A 22,474-nucleotide genomic window follows, 5' to 3' on the forward strand; every position below is an offset into this window, starting at 1 on the left:
GAATTGACCAAAGATAACTCTTCATCCAAAGGCTCAACTGAGGAAGGATCTATCTCTAAGTTTGCATGGTTTTTGGCAGCATTCAGTTCCTTCTTGGGTATTGAAGCTGAAGACCTCGGTTTCCTTCTGGCTGTCAGCCTGAGGCCACCTTCAGTTCTTTGCCACTTGCACCTCTCCAACGTGGCTGCTTGCTTCCTCAAAGCCAGCACAGGAGAGATTCCTTCAGCAAGACAGACATCACAATCTTATGTCACATGATCCTGAAGTGACATCCCATCACCTTTGCCATATTTTATTGGTTAAGCAAATCACAGCTCCTTCCCACACCCAAGGGGAGGGAATTACAAAAGGGTATGAATGCAAGGGGACAGGATCATGGGAGCTACCTTAGCATCTGTCTGCCATACTGCACAGGCAGGTGGGTAGGAGGCAATGCGCTACATGTAACCTCTCAGAGGACACACAATCTGAGATGGCTTTTGAAGAAGGTGAAGGGCCCAGAAGTTCCTGGGCAGCCCTAGATCCCAGCACAGTGCCTAACACACCACAGGAGGCAATTATAAATGTTGGTGAATGAATATTGACATCAGGAAAAAAGTCTGGTCACCCCAGTAAGGAAGAAGATAGTGTTCTACATAGGCCAAAAACAAGAAAAATAATCATCAGTACTCATCTTACAACAATGAGTTACATGAAAGCCCTCCCAATGGTATTAAAATAGGAGAGGCCACTGCATTAATATCTCAGCAAGCCTCACCAGGAAAATGCAGTGAATGTCAAGGGCACTAAAAGGATAGGAGATGATCTAATGCAGGAAGCTCCCCCAAATACTATATTTATACAAATGATAAATAGGTTTCAAGAAAGGAGAAACCAACTAATGTTGATGACTAGGGAAATAAATAATATTAGAACTTACATTGCAGTAGCATCTTTCATCTGGGATCCTAAAATGCTTTAAGAATAATTAAATTTGGATGCTGCATAAAGGTAGATCCCACTTTTTAAACAAAAATATGGATTTTATGCCCTTTAACAGAAGTAGTACATAGTGTTCTCACAGATATTGAAGGGTGACCTGGATGCTAATTTATTTTGAAGAATGTTTTGTGATTATTTCCAAGGTTCTAAAATCACAATTAGCTGAGGCTAAGGAAATGCAGTGTGTAGCTACATTTCTTTCTGCACATCCAAAAAGAGGCAGCAGTTTGAGCCCAGTGGACTGGCAGGCTGAGGGTGGGGGGTGGAGGGGGAGACGGAGGGGGCAAGGAAGATGAGGGGTGTGCAGCACTGATGATTACAAGCAATCCACATGGAAAGCTGCCTTGGGTGATAGGAAGCGACCTGCTACTGGAGAGGAGAATGGATGCAGCAGCAGAGGACTTCAGCAAAGCTATGTAGAAGTAGTAGTTACAGGTTTATCAAGGGGCGAACCCAAGCAGTCCATGACTCTCCATCCAGGAAACAATTTTTTGGACGAATTCAAGTGTGACAATGACTTATCACAGCATGAACGATGGACAATAAAAGCAGGTGGATATTCTCATAAATACAGAAACCACAATAAAAATATGGAGTAGTGAGGTTGTTTGGTGATGTCTAAAGTCTTCAGCAATCAGCAAAGTCGATTGTTTCTGTTTTCCATCAAGTGGTTTATGAGGATTCAGCAGGGATTCCAAGTACATGAAATGGGGATGAAACCATGCAGTTCGGGGAACAGGTGAGTCGGCATTACGTTGAAGTGTGGTAACTGCTAGATTTATTTGAAAATTGAAGGGCATCTGTCAGTAGGTGGGCGGTAGCAGCGAGCTCCTGAAAAGTCACGCTTTACATTTGAAGGTGACACTAATGACGTTGGTAAAGCATCCAATATGTGTCAAGGCCTTTTCTGGTTCTGAAGGATTATCATCAGAGTGCTTCTACATCTTAAAAAGTACGCTTATCATGTCATTTCCACGTCCAAGACACACAGTCCACTTTAGTTGCATTGGAGCAAGCATCTGTTCTGGGTGGGTGGTCTCAATCCCTTCAGAATCTTGCCATCTGACCATTTTTATGTGGAATGCAGTTCTTCATGGCAATGTCCAATTCACTCCAAACCTGGGGTATGGGGGTGGGGGAGGAAGTCCTTCCAAGGGAAGCTAGCACTCCGCTGGGAGCCTCAGTGGTTCAGACAGGAAGTTCCATCCCCCAAACCCAGGTCTCACTTGCTCCTTTCTATTGCCTATTTTGCCTTCAAGACACGTCCATCAGTCTGCTGTTTAGGCAGCAGGACATGGAGAGAGCTTCCAGTATCTGGTATCTGGCCATCATGCAGAAGGCACAGAACCCCAAAGCTTGGCCTTTGCTGTATTATGGGGGCTTTTGTGAAGGGTCTTTGGCCACGGCATTTTATCCTGGCCTCTGTGAATCCTGTTAGTTTGCTGCTGTGGTTTTTGAGGAGAGCCTGTGAGGGTAGAAGCAGACAAGCCTCAGAACAAACCCACTGCAAGCTGTGCCTGGTCGGTGAATTGGTGAAGAACGGAAATGGCCCATATGTGCCAGGTGCTCTGGAAGAAAGTAATTGTGTATTTTCTGGACGGCTTTGATTTTTCTGTGTTTAATAAATTTACTGATTATGCGTATAATACACTTCTGGGACACTTATTTATGTTCACTTGAAATGTGAAAATAAATCCTATTTTCTATTAAAAAAAAAAAAACATAAAGAACCCTGACCATCATTCCATCCAGACAGGGCCATGCCACATCTGTGATCCTGTGAGCTTGAGTGATAACTGCTCTTGTATTTAAGGAGTATGGGGAAATCAGGGAAATAGACACCACTGATTCATTCGTTCCTAAAAGAAGAAATGACTTTTCTGAGTAAGTGAACTAAAATAACCTAAAGAAATTACTACTGAAATAATGAATGGGGGCAGAGACTGGGTGAAGTTTCAAGCAAGCCCCATGTTTGATTTGTCAGTACAGAGTTCCGGCTGGACATCTGGTACAGGGAGACAGGGCACCGAAGCTGCCGAAGCTCTTACTGCTCTACACTCAGCCCCAGGGCCATGCCTGTGTCCAAAGTGTTCAAGTCCTATTTGTTCTATGAGATCCACCTGCCATCAGCACTTTCCCCGGGCTTCTCATCCATGAGTTACCCCTTTCCTTTGAACTCCCTCAACATTTCATCCATGCCTCCCTCCAGACACTCATCCCTATGTCCATTCTGTTTCAATGGTTTATGTGCATGTCATGGTCCCTTTCCAGTTATAAGTCACTTGATGATTCTAACCCTGTGCCTTACACATAGTAGGCGCTCAGTAAGAATCTTGGAATAAGTGAACTTCTGTTTAATACTTATTAAAGTACAATGAATGGCCTTGCACCCCAACCACCTCCAGATCTAATTTTGGAAGTGGTGTCTTTGTGCTCAGGAGAGCTGCCACACTGCTACGGATTTTTGGATATAGTTAACGTTCTTTCTGGAGACCAGATAGACCTAAACTTCTGCCCCATTTCAGTTTTTTAAAATGAGGTCAAGACTTGACTGTTCAGAAATAGATGAATCTGAGTCAGTCATTAGCATCAGCCTTTGCAATCAATCATCTTAAGCCTCTTTCAAGTGTGCCTCTTCGATACGCACAGTCTTGTAAACTCTCCAAGGGCAGGAATTGTGTTCCATTGAGGCAACTGCTGCACACACACCCTACCTGCCCGGTAAGGTTCTCGGCCCACAGTGGGTGAACCTTATCAATAGACAAAACAGCATTTTAACATAGTTCTCTATGAAGCACTGTCTTCCAAGGAAATCCTTGAAACAACAGCTGCTGGGTTAGGTCAACAGACTCGACACGTACCTTTACCCGCTTCCTCAGCTCTTCTGAGTCATAGGGTTCATTTCCCCTTGCCCAGAGTCAGCCGTTGCAATCATTTTTTATCCAGAAAGAAAAAAGATATATATGTATGACTGAAATTGGCTTGCAGTCTGGAAACTAAAGATTGGGGGAAACTAAACAAGGGATCCTGCTTATTAAAAATTACCCTGATAGGCGGCCTTCTTCATCGAGATAAGCTATCCATTCCCACGAGCTCCTCTTCACTCCTTCCTCTGCAAGAATCCATTTACTCTGGTTCATTTACAGAAAGTTACTGTGGTTTTTCCAGGAAACGACTGCCTGATGAGAGAGGTGAATTTTCTTGTGTACAAAATTAAGGACCATTTGTACAGAACAGACATGAGTAACAGAATCCTAGCCATATTAGTATCCTTATGATACCTGGGCCCTCCCAACAACGGTTAAGGGTTGCCAAACTAGTTTTACTTTGTGTTGGCAGAGCACATGCACCATAATATATAGTTCTTTTAGTCTTGGCAGTGGGGCTGGCGCTCCTGCCAAAACTGACTGTAAAGGAAATGGACAAGAGACAATAAGCCCATTCAAGTGCATTAGCCATGCCGTCCAGTGGGGATATTTCAATTTTTAAATTGATACAAACTTGAAAACCACCCCATTTTAGGTGGGGGAAGATTTATTTTTCAAAAGAAGACGTTATATCCACCAACATATTTCTGACATCTGGTCCCAACGAGATATATCAACGGGCTACTGGGGAGAAGGTGGCCAGAAAAATCAGAGACAGAGGCATCTCCTTGTCAAAAAGACATAAATACGCATTGTAATTGATTGGCCTCATTCGGTCAGCTGTTTAATCTGTGGGGCTGAGCACTTACATAAACTCACATTACCGCTGTGCTCCCGTCCCACTGCTTCCATACATTTTGTTTATGACAACGTATCTTTGTGAGTGAATAAAAAAGTAGAATTTCTAGCAGCAACATTTACACCCTCCAAAAACCCAAACCAAAAAAAATCCTTAAAGAACCACCTATAAAAAGTAAAACCTGTTTGTTAACACAAAGTTCAATATTTGCCTGGGTTGGAAAAATCCTACTTGGAGGGGGAGAAAGGAGGACATGGGGTAATTCTGGTTTGGTGAGGCGGTATAATTTCAGGCTCCTGACTCCGAAGGTACTGGTCAACGATTCAGAATTCTAGAGAGAGTAGAAGAGCCCCCTGCTGGCTGAAGGAGGAAGATACCAGAATGGGCCCAGTGGAAGTCCTTTTAAGACTCCCCCTTTCCCCCCTGTTCTTTCATTCATGAGCCAAATATTTGTGGAGGTTTGCTATGTGCCTGGCCTGTTCTAGGCTCTGGTGATAGCACGTTAAACAAGTCAAGGTCTCTGCCCTCTTGGAGCCCTTACATTGCAGAAGGGGAGACAGAAATAAATAAATGTGCAATGGAGTGCCGAGTAGGGATCAATACCACCGGAAGAGCCAGTGACTCACAACAGAGCAGGGGGAGGAGAGAAGGATGGGAGGTGGACGCACGCTATTGTCAATGGCAGACTGAACGTTTGAACTGAATGAAGGGGGATGTCTGTGGGACTGTGGGCGGGGTGCACAGCCAGGAGAGGGCTTTGCTGGGGGTCTGCACACCTGCTGTCAGCAGTGCAGCCAGAAGGCCAAGTGGCTGGTATATGAGATAGGCAGAGGGGGTCAGAAGACTTGGCCAGAGTTAGGAGCCCACCAATACAGAGCCTTGCAATGGTAGGAATTTGCAATTCTATAGGAATCCACTGGAGTGTATTGGAGAATTAAGTAAATCTACTTTCCGTTTTAAATAGGTCATTCTGTGCATGACAAGGAGAATTAACTGCATGTGGGAAATGACATCCATCAGGAGGCTGTTGATGTGGTATTCAGATAATTCAGTCAATGGATTTTGCCAAATTCCTGCTATTTGTAATGAGCTCCAAAGACAGGATGTCTGCCCTCAGAAAGCTTTCAATCAACTTGGGAAAAAAGATAGACATATCTTAAATTAAACTTACAAGAGACAGGAGATGGTGAGTAACTGCTAAGCAGGGTAGGCAAGAATTGAGGCTGACGAAGATGATGATGATGATGACCATGACATCACCAGCAGCCAAGCACCTGCTTAAGGCAATTTAGCTTAATGGTTAAGAGCACAAGCTCTAGAGCCAGGCTGCAGGGGGTTCAATTCTGGCACTACCATTTACTAACTGTTTGACCTCTGGCATGTTGTCACTAATCTCTCAGTTCCTCAGTTTTATTATCTGTAGTATGGGTCTAATAATCTCCCTACCTCACAGGGTTGTTATGAGGAATTAATGTGTTAATATTGTGTATAAAGTGCTTAGATCAGTGCCAGGCACTTTATAAACACTACATAACGGAAGGAAAGTCTCCAAAGTCACATTGTGACTTTGACATCTTTACTACTGCAGTAGTCCGGATGGGATGTGATAATAACTTAAACAAATAGTCATGGAAATGGAATTAAAAAGGCAGCTATATCTGACTGATGAACGTATGTGATTTGGTGACAAGAAAATGGTAAATGAGCTGTAGGAAGGGGTTCAACATGAATGTGAGGTCTGAAGCATAGGGATTAGGAAAACAGTAAAACTGGGAGGAAATGAAAAGTCAAGAAGGAGAATTGGTTTGAGGGATAAAGCAGGTTTGACCTGAGGCATGCCGAGTTTGAAGCAGACAGGTTAGGGATGCCAGTCTTGAGTGCGGAAGAGAGATGAGGGCATCTGCCTGGATTTGGAATCCCTGCCTGGCAGGAACACACGCAAAGCCATGGAGATGACTGAGGTCATCGAGAGAAGAGTGGCTGGAAGAAGCTCCGAGGATGGATCTCAGGAGATGCATCCAAAGTTCTGGATCAGCAAAGAGGTCAATGGAAAAGGGAAGAATTAGACAGTTGGGAAAAGAAGTAAATTATTGACAGGGATGGAGAAGCATCTGTGAGATGCTGCTAAGAGATAAAGGATGACCAAGGATGCCTTTGGATGAGGTGATAATGAAATTATTGATGAAGTCATGGAGGTTCCAAAAGTGCAGGTTATCGTGAAGGCCTCTACTACATGTCAGTCATGAATGCTGTGCTATGCCCACCACATTTCCGCCTCTGGACCCAAGGGCTTATTCCCCAGGGAAACTTGTAGGCTGACAGCTCTCTGTTGCCTCGGCTGCTGTCTTATGGAAGTCAATAGAAATAAAAATGATAATTCAAGGAGGAGTTTGACATAAAGAGATCAATATATAAATAGTATTTAACACATGAATGAGAATAGTTTCTTATAAGTAGAAATTTGGAAGTGGAAAGGAGTTAAATCAGAGGACAGTTAGTAGAAATGGGCTTTTCTCCAGAACCCCTAAGCCATCAGACTTGCAAAAATGAAATGGTGCCATTTGCCTTTGGTGAGAATAGAGTGCTGGATTTCGTAACCCGATTGATGGTGCTGTCACCTGTACAACCTGACAATCTCTTTTAATCTCCGCACTCTTGTCACTTTGCTGCCATCTGGAAAGAGGATTAATTTCATTTGTCCCCCAAGGAGATTAATGTATCCTATTGGATTCCAGCACTCAGAGGGATACCACTCTCGAACCCATCAGCACTAATCTGGCTTCAGCAGTTGCTTTGGGACTCCCCTGCCCTCCATCCACCATCAGGAACACAGTCTGCAGGTTAGCTGCATTCTCTTCATAGCTGGAGACATGGACATGGATGAGGCAAAAAAGCCCCTCCTGCTGCTCCCAAGAAGGAAGAACTTTTGAGGATCCTGAGACACTGTCGATGTGATGCCTTGCAAAGTTCTCCATATTGGGCAGTTTTACTAGATTTCTTAGAACTGAGTGATCTCTCCATAAACCCCGTGGGCCTTCCCATAAGCCAACTGTGTGTGTTTAGAGGGGGTGGAGGGAAGGGTTACTCTTCTTATGTTACAGAATGTTCTTTTGTACAACCAGGTACACTGTCCAACCTCTCAGATGCTGGGAAAGGCAGGGACCACACCTGTTTGCTCACCAGTGTACCCCCAAGAACCCAGTGAAGTGCCTGAATACATAGTAGGTGTTGATTGTAGAGTGAATGAAAAACTGGTACAAGGTGGATGACTAACGAAGTAAAGAAAATAACTGGCAAATATAGATTATGAAGACAGCTAAAGACAGTTTGGCTCCGTGAAACTCCTGACTAAATTGGACGCCCCCCCCCATCCTGTTACCTCAGCATAGATCAGGCCCTACGTATCCCTCAGGGATCCAGGTGCCCATGGTAGATACTTACTAAAAGCCCTTTGTTTTTTATTTTGTTTTGTTTTGTTTTTTTAAAGATTTATTTATTTATTTATTTATTTATTTATTTATTTATTTATTTATGATAGACAGAGAAAGAGAGAGAGAGGCACAGAGACACAGGAGGAGGGAGAAGCAGACTCCATGCCGGGAGCCCGACATGGGACTCGGTCCCGGGACTCCAGGATCACGCCCTGGGCCAAAGGCAGGTGCTAAACCACTGAGCCACCCAGGGATCCCCCTAAAAGCCCTTTGGACTGAGTTAAGTTACAATAAAATCCTACGGGTGGGGTCCCAAGTGCCTAGGCTCTTCTAAAAAGGCATATTTAGTAGTACCAATACCTCAGAGGAAGAGGAATTATTTGGCACAGAGGGTAAAAGAGTCATAGGAAAAGAGACAGGGGGACATTTCCTAATAATGAGAAGAAAAAAATCCAAAGGGGAAAATTTTAAGAAAATTCATCAATGTTCCATATTAATGGAACCATTCTTTTTAAAGTTTTAAGAGTTGGCCTGAGGAAGCTCCATGTGATTTGCTTTTTCAATGAATCGCCACAAGGTAAAAATAATACATTGGCGGTTCTCACCATTCCTAGGACTTATGTGCGTTGTCATTTCATCTCCTCAATGACCACATGCATTAGGTTTACTAGTGTTGCTAATTCCATTTTTCAGATAAGGAAACTGAGATCTAGAGAAGTTAAATGACTTGCCCAAGGTGACACAGCCAGTAAGTAGTGCCACAGCTTTAGAAAGAAAGCTCTTGGACAACAACTGCATGACTCATTGAGGCCCCAGTGAACAGTATTTCTAACATCATGGGCACTTAAAATAAAAGAGAAAATGGACTATGTTTGAGGGCAATGGTTCTTGCCTGTTTTGTTCACAGCTGAACCCCAAGAGCCTAGAATAGTGCCTGGCACATCATGGGCATTCGAAAATATTTGTTGTACTTGTGGTTGTGTATGAGATATACAGTATCTCCTACACAGGTACCACATAACCTTTATGGCATAATTCAAATCTGGCCTGCAGGGAATGGTTTCTTGGAAGAACCCACATTGCTAAGTCTCACTTCCCATTTGCCTTGTATCTTATATTGGAATCATTCTGTGAGATGCTCACGGCAGTTTTATGATGGTTAAGGGATGTCTCCAAAGTCACACAACTCGCAAGAGGAAGAAATAAATAGGACGAGAACAAAAGTCTTCTCGAATGGCCAAGCAATGGTACAGGTGTAGGAGATGTTTTCTAAGGGCCATGAACCCAAGTTCAAGAGTTGCTTTGTCAATCACTCAATGACTTTATATGTGTATGCTGAGGCAGAACTATCTCCTGGTTAAGAGGCATGGGCTGATGACGTGACTTAGGTGCATTTCTTAATGTCTCTGAACCCTAGTTTCCTCGTGTGGAAAACATGGGTACTGTAGTACTTAGCTCTGTCAGCTTCCAGTCAGGACGGAAGCATCACTCCAGATCATCTCAAAGACAGGGCACTTAATATGGAGAATTGCTTACCTGGATGATGGAAGAGCTGAAAAGCCAAATAAGATACTCAGGCAATCCAGAGGCCACCTGCATCAGGAAGCTACTACCACAGCCAGATGGTGCCAGGGCAGCTATGACACCTCCCCAGAAGCCAGGGCTAGTGGGAGCTGGATCCATGGAGGATCCCAGCTGCTCCCAGAGCCACCACTTGCATCAGAGCAAGAAAGGAGAAATACTTGGGGCACCTGGGTGGCTCAGTTGGTTGAGCATCTGCCTTCAGGTCAGGTCATGATCCTGGGGTCCTGGGATCCAACCTAGGCTCAGGGAGGAGTCAGCTTCTCCCTCTGCCCTTCCCCCAACCCCGCTCTTGCTTGCACATGTGCACACATGCTCTCTCTCTCTCTCTCTCTCTCGCTCTCGCTCTCTCGCTCTCTCTCTCTCAACTAAGTAAATAAAATATTCTAAATAATAGAGTAAGTTTTAAAAAAAAGAGAAATACTCTCACCTTCTCCCCCTTTCTGCTCACCAGCCTGTACCACTGTCTCTTCTTGGCTGAATCTAACTAAAAGCCAAGGAACCTGGAAAATGGGGTACAGAGTAGAGCAGCAGAAGGACAGAGATGGATCTGGGAGCAAATAAGCAAGCAACCACCTCAGGACCTCATGGAGCTGCTGCGAGATTAAATGAGGTTCACGTAAAGCGTTTAGCACTGTGCCTGTATGTAACAGTGCTTAACGAAAGGTATTGTTGTCATCATATTTAACAGGCCCTGGAGTAGGCATGCGTAATGCACAAGACATAGAGCCTGCTCCCAAGAGCAAGCAGTCTGGACATCGTAGCCCATTTCTCAGCTATGATGTATTGTGTGGGCCTCTGGAGTGAAATCTTCTAGTGGGCGTCCTCCTGCCGTAGTGGTTCAGGTGACCGACTTCAGAGCATGAATATCTCCCGTTGGGCATCAGTGATTATAGAGAAAAACCCCAGTATTGGGCTCTAAGTGTTTTCCTCTCCTAGAATAAAAGAGGTCATTAAAAATCCGGAATAATTTTATGTGAGGCACAAATGATGTGTCATTAAAATAGGCATCAGCTCGATCATCCTCCCATAAGACAATGACTTGTGAGTGTACAGTTTACACAGCTGACTGCATGTCTGATTTTCAAGCACTTAATGCACTCCTATAAAGGAGATGGCTTTACCCTTGGAAGTTTATTTTAATGAAAGGCCTTTCTCAAATAAAACCTGCTCCCCATGATGCTGACATGAAACCTTGGGTGAGGGGTTTCAGCACCCCTTGAACCGAGCAGAGCCCATAGATGTTGCTAATGAGAGGCCAGGAAATCCTGTCTTATCTGTCCCTCTTTGCCCCAAGCCTCTGAATTACACAATATTGTAAACACAACCTTGAAAAACACATCAGTGTGTTTCACTAAGATGTAGAAACCACTCCGAAAGTACAAATGCCAAGAACTGCTACTATTCACAGTCAGCAGAGAAATAAGATAGAGATTGAGACAGCAACTTGAGCATGGCATTGGGGCCTGGCCATACCAGGGCAGTATCCAATACTCCCTGCCTTCTCGTCCTGTTTCCCTCTACTTGGGGAAAATGGACTATGGGGGAGATTTAGACTCTGCTTTTGAAGTGCTAATGCCACCTTAAATAGCAGGCAGTCTGGAGCATTTTATTAGGTGGAAAGGCACCAGAAGCTATAGTCTGTATCTTCCAGTGTATGACTAAATGAAGTAACCAAGGGCTTTCAACTCATCTTTAAGGAACGTGAATGAAAATAATATCTTTTTTTCTTTTAAAGATTTTATTTATTCATGACAGACAGAGAGAGAGAGAGAGGCAGGCAGAGGGAGAAGCAGGCTCTGTGCAGGGAGCCCAACGTGGGACTCGATTCCGGGTCTGCAGGATCACACCCTGGGCCGAAGGCAGTGCTAAACCGCTGGGCCACTGGGGCTGCCCTGAAAATAATATCTTATACAGATAAATAAAGGGGAAAGATGGGAGTGAATTTCCAAAAACTATGGGTAAAATTGAGCTGGATTAATAATCTCATTCCCAGGCAAGGTGAATCACCTTGACAACATGGTGACTCCGAAGTCACCACAGGCTTAAGACAATGAAATGGCTCTGCCATTCTTGATGTTGATCCAAAACCTTTCAAAAAAGGAGAGTTTCCAGACACAACAAATCTCATTCTGATATTGTTTCCTGGTTCTGTCTTTTTGGTCCCCAGGATAAATGATATCATCGTCCCCATTAGCTTGACATGAGGTACCGCCAACTGGTAATTACGAATGCCTCCCTACCCCCACCCCCACCCCAGCATTCTGCTACATGGAGCTGTCAGTGAGCCTCATCTCCAAATTATAATGGCCCTGTTTGCTTTATTTAGGCTTGGGTGATACAGGATGGATGCCCTTCTAGAAAAGCATGTGCATTTAAGATGGCAGAGCAAGAGTGATTTATTTAGGAAATAACTCCTTAGTCTGTCAAAGGCCTGGCAGATTCTTTCTGGGAAAACTAATTGCAGCCAGTTCCTTCCACTGCTTGAAGATGAACTATCGGCACCTCTGCCAGCTATCATAAGCTACAATCTGCCAACCAGAAGAAGAGAGGAAACCAGATTCCTCATCCTCAACATTTGTACAGGCCTGATAATGCTAAGTTTCTCCTGAGCCAATTACTGAGATCTGAACATCCCCTTTTCAGACATACACCATTTTCCTTTGATCGTTCCAAGATCCCACAACCTTTCTGGACCACCTAAGAGGCACACAAAAATAAGGTTTATCCTCCAGCCATGCTGCTGTGCATCGTGGCTCTGCGACGCCCTTGGGCTCTCATAAAGGGTAGAGGTGTGGGCTGTTAATTTGACTGGAAAGGCGCGGAAAGAGTCTGTCCTGCATATCAGAGTTCCCAGAGCTTTCCTGTTCTCTGGATGTTCTTTCTACTCTCCCTGTCATGGTTCTTTGTCCCCTGCCCCCCTCCCTGACCACCCTTCAGTAAATCTGAGAACCACACTCTGCTGTCCACACTCTGCTCCTCTGCTACAGTGGGCGGGAGGTAAGGAAAGGAGCCCAGCGTGGAGCAGTCTCCTTACAAGACCCGGAGTCACCAGAACTTCCCTGGGTTCTCCCTGGAAGAGGCCCAAATTCAATCCCATCTGATCATCTAGACCAGTAGCTATCTTTTTTTTTAAGATTTTTATTTTATTTTTATTTTTATTTTTTTAGATTTTATTTATTTACTCATGAGGACACAGAGAGAGAGAGAGAGAGAGAAGCAGAGACACAGGCAGAGGGAGACACAGGCTCCATGCAGGAAGCCCGATGTGGGACGCGATCCTGGGTCTCCAGGATCACACCCTGGACTGAAGGCAGTGCCAAACTGCTGAGCCACCCGGACTGCCCCCTTTTTTTTTTAAATATGGAACGCTTCACGAATTTGCGTGTCATCCTTGCGCAAGGGCCATGCTAATCTCTGTATCGTTCCAATTTTAGCAAATGTGATCCCGAAGCAAGCACTAGACCAGTAGTTATCAACAGGGGTGATTTCCCCCCAGGGGACATTTGGCAACGTCTGGAGACACAGACTGGTCATCACACCCAGGGAGTCGGGGCGTGCTACTGGCATCCTGCAGGCCTAGAGAAGCATCGTAGCTCAACACCCGGCTCTGCTGCACAGGACAGGCCTCCTCGACAAAGACTTGTCTGAACCAAAACGTCAGCAGAGCCAAGGTTGAGAAATCCTGATCTAGATGTTAATCAAGGTGTGTAAATAAGAGGATTTAAGCAAGCCCTTCCCTCTTCCAATTGGCACAAAGCCCCGCACGGAAGCTACACCCCATGCCGGAGCCCCGTTTAGGCCTCTCAGTGGCCTGATTCAGCAGATCACACTTTCATAATGTAATGCAATTCTTCCTCATTTTTTTAAATGTTATTTGGGCCCTTTAATATAATTTGGCAAGCTATTATAGTTGTTACAGCTGCTAGTTTTGCCCTCAATACTGATTTCACTTATGACCTCAGCCGGAATAAGATTTAAAGTTTGAGATGATGTAAGTGAATAAGGATTATTAGATTTATTCATATGGCAATTTAAATAAGAAACTGCCTGGCTTAGAATAAGTGGTAAATGAAAAATGCTAGTGATTTATAGACCTGTCCATTTTAAAGATTTATATGATGTGTGGGATGATTAAGTAAGAGACAGGCCTGATTATATGAAATATGTAATTTTTGTAAATGCAATATTGGAAGCAAGCTGCTAAACAGTGCTGCATGGCAACTCTCGGCAAAGCAATTTTTATTCTATGATTATTGTAAACCAGTATGCAGAGTCATGTGCGAATTACCCACAGAGTCCTCTCTCTAATTCTTTATAGTCAGATGGAAGTGTGTTCACAGAAAATGCATCAAACTTCAGCCCTTGAAACGTCGGTCCCATCGGTACCCCAAAAGACAGGGCAGGCTGCTGATTTCGGACCTGACTCAGTGATTGGCCACCTGAGTAATTCTCTTCTGCAAAGGACTTGGCCACACTGTTCCGGTCACAGCAACCGACTTACGAAATGGAGATTATCCATTTGTCACATTGCAGTGACATGCTTTGGGGAAAATACTCATGACTCCAAAGTACAGTGAGTCAGAAGGAGAAATGCAAGATGCTGGGATGGATTTCCTTTCCCCGTTGTGAATCCTGTTCTCATCAAAGTAGCACCTGGAGCCTGAAAACTCAGAGGGCTCCGAGGGGATTCAGAAGTCTCAGGATGCCTCCTCCTCTGGGGATCCTCAGGATCCCACAGGGAAAGTTGAGGCCCAGGGCCTCCCTGAGGTTTTGTGCAGAGCTCAAAGGCAGCCAGAGGACTGCCATGGAGGAATGAGCCATGGTTGGATTGTTATCTCCCATGAGTGGGAAAGATGTAAGAGATATTATTAGTATTTAAATTGCTTTGACAGCTGCTCGGTATAAACAAAAAAGACAAAGCAAAACACTTATCTTTGTAGCAGTCATATTTCTTTCACAAATGGAGTGTAGGAGCTTGGATAAATTGTCCAGATTGTCAACTCAGAACTCTAGCTTCTTTTTCCATTTCTTAGGATTGGTATTTAGAGGTACGAAAGGGATAGTGAAAGGAAAGCCCTGTGTAAAGCAAAGGGCAACATCCAAATGCAAATAAAGAGGCTGAGAAGAGACACCAAGGCCAAAGCGGAAACAGAAACCACCTTTGTTCAATAAACATCCGTCAAGGCCCTTAGAGTGACTGAGAGGGGTAACTCAGGAGACCTCAGGGGAGCTCAGGGCTGAGTTTGGGGATTATCTCAATTTTCCAGTGTTCAAACAACAAATTAAGTGCTGAGGATGAGAGTAATTCAGATGCAGAGGTGGGGGGCGGTTAGCAAAAAAGAAAACTTCACAGAAGAAGTAACATTTAAACATTCCGCTCCTGCAGCCCCTAGAGGAATTAGACAAACAGAGAAGGGAGACTCCTAGTCCATCCCCGTGTTTGTCCACACTGGCTCTGAGATTACTGTCAGAAGGTGAAGGAAATTACCAACATGCATTTGGTTCGATATCAGAAGCCAGGGACACACATACAGTACACTTTCTGGAAGAGAGTGACACAGTGTTCTGCAGATCTAGAAACTTGCAAAGCTGGCAGGGACCAGAAACTCTTAGATTCCAACCTCTTATTGAAATCTAACATTCTTCAGAAAATATGTGGAATTTCCAGTGAATTATAGCAATTATCCTCACACTGTTCCTTCTCTGATCAAATAGAATTCTTTTCAACTTTTAATGGGGCCATGGATTTTTAGCAACTAATTTGAATTCTCCAGTATGGTGATTTTAATAAGATAAATATTTTTCTTTCATTTAACAGTAAATGGTTTGCTCCAGAGCCCTGATAAACTGCTTATTATTTCTGAAAAAATCACCTTGCCCATCTTGATTAAATGTGATGGCATATAGAAAGAATCGTGTTAACACAAAACGATTTTTAAAAATTCAAAATATATATCTAATCTTTTAGCTCTGGGTTTCTTTCAGGAACCTTGAAATCATATGCTCAGCTTCTCTAAGAGAAAAGAAAAGAACGACAAAAGGAACTTGGGCTGTCAAATTATGGCTAGCCTCACTCAGAAAAGAGAAATATTTTAGTTCCTAACTGGAGACATTGCCATGGAACAAAAAGTATAGGTCAAGGGAGAGAAGAGCAAAAGAAATAATAAGATGCATTTGTTTGTTGGAACTTTATCACCATGCCTTTCTAAAAGCCTACTTATCCAACAGAGGTAGGTTTTAGATTTATTTCCTAATTACTACATTAACAGATCCCTGAACATTTTCCTGATCAGTTTTATGAATTGATTAATAAGGCAATCATAGTTTGGGAAAGCTTTTATATGCCACTTGATATTGATGTCATCGATTTTTTAAAAAATGGCCAACTGAACACCTGATATCCAGTAAAGGCATGTTCAAAAATTGCAGTCTTAGAAAGATAATGGAATGACCGTGACCTCAAGTACTTTGAGCCAAATAGCAACTGTCAACTCCTGATAGCAGTATTTGACCTCAGAGCCAGGTGACAGAAACCAACCTGAAACGACCATTTTCTCAAATTCAGTTAAAGATAATAAACCATGTTGGGAGAAATCACCCACCTGAGTAGGGAAGCCTCTTATAATCAATGACCTAGAAACACACACCATGATTTGGGTGGAAAGGATCAGCTGCTAAGGGACTATGGGAATTTGTTGCTTTCGATTAAATATCCACTAGACTTTGGCAGAGTTTTTGGTTTTGGTGATTGTTATTGCTTTGCTTTTTTCTGATTCACTTTTAGTTCTTCCCAAGGAAAATTTCAACCTACATAAAAGTAGAGAGAACAGTATAATATATCCCCATCTCTATCCATCATGGAGCTTCAGTAATTACCACCTCAGGCCACTCTTGTTTCATATATACTTGGGCATCATATCATTTCACCCATAAATTTTAGTGAATATTTAAATAAACTTTTTTTAAAAGTACAATCCAGGGATGCCTGGGTGGCTCAGCGTTTGAGCATCTGCCTTCTGCTCAGGGTGTGACCCCAGGTCCGGGATCCAGTCCCGCATCAGGGTCCTTGCAGAGAGCCTGCCTCTCCCTCTGCCTGTGTCTCTGCCCCTCTCTGTGTGTTTCTCATGAATAAATAAATAAAATCTTTTTTAAAAAAGTATGAATCCAAAACCATATTCACCACTAAAATTTAACAACTCTTTAATTTCATCAAGTGTCCATACAGCGTTCGTTTTTCCTAGTCATCTCCTAAATGCTCTTTTTACAGTTTGTTCCAATCATCCAAATAAGGTCCACACATCACAGTTGGTTGTCATGGCTCCTGAGTCTTTTTTAGTCTATAGGTACCCCTCCTCCACTTTAATTTTCCTAGCCATTCAGTTATTGAAGACATAGAGTCATTTGTCCTAGAGTTTCCCACATTCTGGGTTTTGCCCTCTGTGCCCTATTATTTTCTGAGAAGTGACAGTTAGATGGAGCCCTGATTAGATTCAGGTTTGATTTTTTTGACAAGACCACTTTATTAGAGGTGTCATGTGCTTCCATCAGAAGCGTCATGGTGTCTGGTTGTCTCTTTCTGTGATGTTGGTGGCTATTGATGATCGATGGTCTCTGTAATATAGTCTGTTTAGAGAGAAGCATTGAACCACAACATTCGGAAGATTTTGTTTAAAAAAAAAAAAAGAATACAAATAATTTTACTCTGCCCTAGGCACTGTGTTCTGCAGCACACATGCCTCATGTAATCACTCTAACACCTCTACAAAGTGGTGCTAGGGGAGAATTTGAACTCCCAGTCCTTCTTCCTCCAAAGCCCACTGTCTGAGCTATCACAGAAACAAAGTGCCTTGAGCGGGGGACGTGCAACTGCAGCCAAAAAATGTTTGAATCTTAACAAAATACATTTACTTATTATTTTAAAGTGGATCAAAGTATCAAGTAACTGTTTATTAACTGGCAAACACAATCATTGAAGGGGCCTATCATCTGACAGAAGATGTGTGTTTGCCTGTAGTCAGTGCCATGTAAGCAGAGGTAGGAAAAGAGAAGGTTCGGGATGGCCTGGGCCAGATAGCACCACGAATGTCACCAAATTGGCTAGAAGCTATGATGTGCTGTTTCAAGCCAGCTCCGCCCTTTGCACAAATCAACTTAGAGTTATGTTACCCACTCTCCATGTGCAAGGGTTGCCAAAATCAGAGTCATTTCATTAATCTCCCATGCCAGGGAGAGGTGGCTATATATCACTCCAGGTTACATTGACAGCAAGACAATAACATTACATTTCCACAGTGCATCAATTAGCATTTCCCTCAATTCATTTGCTATCAGAGTCTGTATAAAAATACCTTATAGCTAAAATATGTCTCTCTTTTAGGTTTCAACAAGACTCACTTCAGGATACACATTTTATTTTCCGGCATAAAGGAAGAAACATGGAAACTTCACTTCAAATGACATCTCTAAGCAAATAAAAAGATTAATATATTTTTTAAATGCTTGTCTCATTCCCACCAGGGAATGGTGCCTTGTGGATTAGAAGGAAGAAGAGGAGACAGGGGAAGAGGAGGGAAAGAAAAGGAGAAAAGGAAGGACTCAAACTTACAGCATTTAGGATGCTAGTGCTAATTACAATATTTAGAAAATTTAAATAAGTGTCAAAAACAAAACGAGGTAACCAGACACAGATGCTTTGTCCTTCAAATGTATCTTTAGGGACGCCCGGCTGGCTCAGCGGTTGAGCATCTGCCTTCAGCCCAGGGCGTGATCCTGGAGTCAGAAGATCGAGTCCCACATCGGGCTCCCTGCATGGAGCCTGCTTCTCTCTCTGCCTGTGTCTCTGCCTCTCTCTCTGTGTCTCTCATGCATAAACAAATAAAATCTTAAAAAAATAATAAATGTGTCTTTAAAAATAAGATGACCTAGCAAACTCAAAATTCCTACTTCCTCACATATCTCCATCCCTCACAACTCACTTGATCTGTGCTTAGGACTCTAATCCGAGATGCTGGCTCATTTATAAGCTCCAAAGGGGTCGCCCCAATTTTCTCAGCAGTGTTTGCCAACAAGAAATAGTGTCCTGGTAGAGATGACCGTAAACCATTCTCTGAAATGGCATTCCTTCCCAGTTCTTTTTCTAAGAGCAATTGAAAGACGATCGTGTATGATAGGACAAGAAGAATCGTTTTCAATAGAGTAAGCTGTTATTGAAAATAATGAGATCTCGAAGAACGCCCCATAAAATAGAAATCGGAGGCAGCACAGAGTCCAAGTATTTGTGCCATCATCACTTTACTGTTGCCACAACCTCCAGGAAGCCTTCCCACTGCCCAGATCCACTCACAAAACTCACTACGGTTTGGGAGTGTCTGTGTAACCGCGCATTGCATGTCAGCGCTTGCAAACAATCCCGCCGCTCGGTTACCCGCGGTTCTGCCTTAGCCCCCCCCCCCCCGCCCCCAACCCATTGCATGTCACGGGACCGTGAACATAAATTTCCCTAACGCCGAGCACCTCTTACACCGCGCGTCGGAGGGACCGCTCAGGGAGCGTAAGGTCCCGCCAGCAAGGCCGCGGAAACAAAGCCGGGCGGCCGGGACCCGCGCGCACCCCGCGCGCTGCAGACAAAGGAGAACCGGGGCTCCCGGGGCGCGGCGAGACCGGCGCATGCGCCGTGCTGGCGGGATCCGGTGGCGCGGAAAGCGCGGGCACCCGAGGCCGTCCCCGCTCCCAGCAGGTCGCCAGCCCCGTGGGTCGGGGCAGGGGGCGCCATCCCTCTTAGGCTCAGTTTCCTCGTCTGCAAAATGAAGAAAATATCACTTTGCAGATTTTTTTTTGAGGCTTTAGTCATTTATTCACGAGATTCACGGGGCGGGGGCAGAGACAAGGCAGAGGGAAAAGCAGGCTCCGTGCAGGGAGCCCGATGCAGGACCTGATCTCGGGAGCCCCGGATCCCGGGACCCCCGGATCCCGACCTAGGCAGAGGGAGAAGCAGGCTCCGTGCAGGAAGCCCGACGTGGGGGACTCGATCCCGGGACCCCCTGATCGCGACCTGAGCCCAGGGTACGCGTTCAACCCCTGAGCCACCCAGGCGCCCCACCTTGGAGATGTGTTGTGGGCACCAGAGAAATAACACGTACAGCTTCTCAGGATGCGGTAGATGCTCAATAAATGGTACTCATTATCATACACCGTTATAGCTCTGATCACCATCCCAAATGTGTCAGGGACGTCACCATAGCAACATCACTGTCCTTAGACTGACTCTGTAGAAGGCTAAATTGAAACAAATTTAAATAATACCCACACCTCTCTTAGGCATTCTTACAGAATTTAGGCTGTCTGAAAGTGGATTAGTGTGAGTGGGTAGCCGGCTCCCGTGCTTCATCTTGCCTGTGTATTCACTGCTCCCTTCCTCTCTGTTCAGACAAGAAGAGAAATTGCAATCTGTGGGTGTAGCCAAAGAGCACAGGTCTTTAAAAAGCTACATGGAGTGAATGGAGCCACCAAATTTCAGCAGCAAGAAGTCTGTATATAGAGCTCCGTATTCAGAATCCAACACGTCATGATTAGCCTTCACCTTCTGAATTAATCAATCCATCCTAGATCCACACCTCTGAGACAGACAGGAAAGCCAAATACACTTCCCACATGCTATCTGCTTTGGAATGTTGTTCAAATATTGATGAGTTTTGAATACAGGATATTAATATAAAGATATTACAGGGCACATCTGATCCTGGAGGTAAAAGGGATCAAAGATAAATCTTCGCTCTACATATTTCCTTTCTGAAGCTATGTGGTAATACCAAATAATATCCAAGTTAACTATTCTGGATAGTTTTTTTTTTCCTCCCCATAAAAGAAAATTCCTGGGATTATAAAGACTATTTACAAACTGACCTAATCTGAGGATGGCAAAACAAAACAAAACAAAACCTAAGAAAATAAAAATCAGCAGTTCTTCCATTATTTTTCCAGTTCCAAACACATACACACATCACACACATGCACATATACACTCAGCTGAGAAAAAAAAAATTAGCCTTTGACACAAAACTGTATTTCCTGGGAAATTCTACCTCTGTGAGAATAATGGGGAGGCATTTCTTCCTCTCTTGCTATTCCTTAAACATGGACTTGCTGAATATTTTCCTTCCCCAGTTGAAATCACCACAGGAATACTACAGAACAGCTCAATATGGCCATAGTGTCTAAGACGGATCCATCATAAAAGGTATCCTCCCACCTTCCTAGGAAGACTTATGGCAAGGATCTATATTTATTCTTGTAAAGTTGACATGGGCTAAAAGAGATGTAGATGAATCTGGGAGGCTCAGAAACATATTTGTAATTAACATAAGGTTAAATGTCAATAATTCATATGGGGGTGGGGGGCAGTGGAGTGCAGACAATCACAAGAAAGCTCAGGAAACACAAAACAGCCAGAGAAGCATGGTCCCCTTTGAGAAGAATGGCGTTCTGCTCTGTTCCTCTGCTCTGTCCAGAACTTCAGACAGCCTCCACCAATATGGGACTTGAGGACCGCCAGAAGCAATGGAAAGAACCACAAAGCTGATGCAATATCTTCCCATGGGCTGTATGTCCACAGAGGTGGGCACCTGGAGTGGTTCTTACCTCGGAGGAAATCTGACTGAGGGGACCAAGGAAGTAAGGCACAGCCTCCTGCATCTGGCCCTCAGCTCCTCGATCACATCAATTAATCAGGATTCTGAGTTCTGAATCAACTCGGCCACTTCAGCCTGCCTGGTAAAGAGCCTCTGAGGGTTTTCACATGATGTCCCCAACAGCCCATCACTTATCCATATCCAAACTTAGTCCAGGGGCCTGGGAAGCCCTAGGATTCTCTGGTCAGGGCCAGCCTCACCTATGGCTTTGTCTAGGTGTGATTTTAAGGGTTTTTGGAATCTCTTTCTTGAAACATCCCCTCTCCCATCCCCAATGCACCTCACCCATCTTCCCAGGCTGAATGCTTCAGATAGTCCTACCTTTGAACTGCCCTGTCCAGAAAGAAGCTTCCTTTAAAAAAAAAATGATTTTATTTATTTATTCATGAGAGACACAGAAAGAGAGGCAGAGACATAGGCAGAGGGAGAAGCAGGCCCCCTGTGGGGAGCCAGATGCGGGACTCATCCCAGGACCCCAGGATCATGACCTGAACCAAAGGCAGGCACTCAACCACTTAGTCACCCAGGTGACCCAAGAAGCTTCCTTTAAAATGCAAAGGCCTAACGTAAATTTTTAAAAAGCAATTTAGCTTATACCTGGTCCCTGAGGAAATGGGGAGCAGAGGACAGGGAAGCAGGAAAACTGCCTAGGGCCGGGCAGTCTAAGCAGGGAACCCATGGGTATCTCTGAGCACCCCAGGACAGCAGAGAGGCTCTGGGTGTTGAGAGAGTGGCTTTGGGTGAAAAGTAACAAAAAAGAACTGCAAGCATGAGAATTAAGGCAGACAGAGGAGGCCACATTTCTCCTCATCTCTTCATCTGGGCCCTGGCTGAGGTCCCAAAGTATCTAGAATAGGTCAAGCAAGCCTATTACAGACTTTCATTCTCCCACAACTGGTTGTTTTCAATGATCTAAAATAGGAGATGGTAAACTAGGGTCCACAGGCTAAATCTGGTCCACCACATATTCTGTAACCCATGAGCTAAGGACGGTTTTTACCTTTTTTTTAATGGTGGGAGATAAAATCAAAAGAATAGTTCCTAACATGGAAATTATATGAAATT

At 44.1% G+C, this 22,474-nt stretch overlaps 1 long non-coding RNA gene and 1 other non-coding gene across 2 annotated transcripts; both read right to left on the reverse strand.

The window, feature by feature from the left end:
- Positions 1-1,066: 1,066 nt before the first annotated feature.
- LOC118350632 (uncharacterized) lies at positions 1,067-4,194 on the reverse strand. The gene is made up of 2 exons (XR_004804822.1): positions 4,027-4,194; positions 1,067-2,446 (listed from the first exon to the last, which is right to left on the reverse strand). It is a non-coding gene; the product is annotated as an uncharacterized LOC118350632 (long non-coding RNA).
- An 8,882-nt stretch (positions 4,195-13,076) lies between these two features.
- Positions 13,077-13,180, reverse strand: LOC112670917 (U6 spliceosomal RNA). Its single transcript, XR_003143296.1, has one exon. It is a non-coding gene; the product is annotated as a U6 spliceosomal RNA (small nuclear RNA).
- Between the last annotated feature and the right edge of the window lie 9,294 nt (positions 13,181-22,474).

This window comes from Canis lupus, chromosome 14, assembly GCF_003254725.2.
Source record: "Canis lupus dingo isolate Sandy chromosome 14, ASM325472v2, whole genome shotgun sequence".
Lineage (NCBI taxonomy): Eukaryota > Metazoa > Chordata > Mammalia > Carnivora > Canidae > Canis > Canis lupus.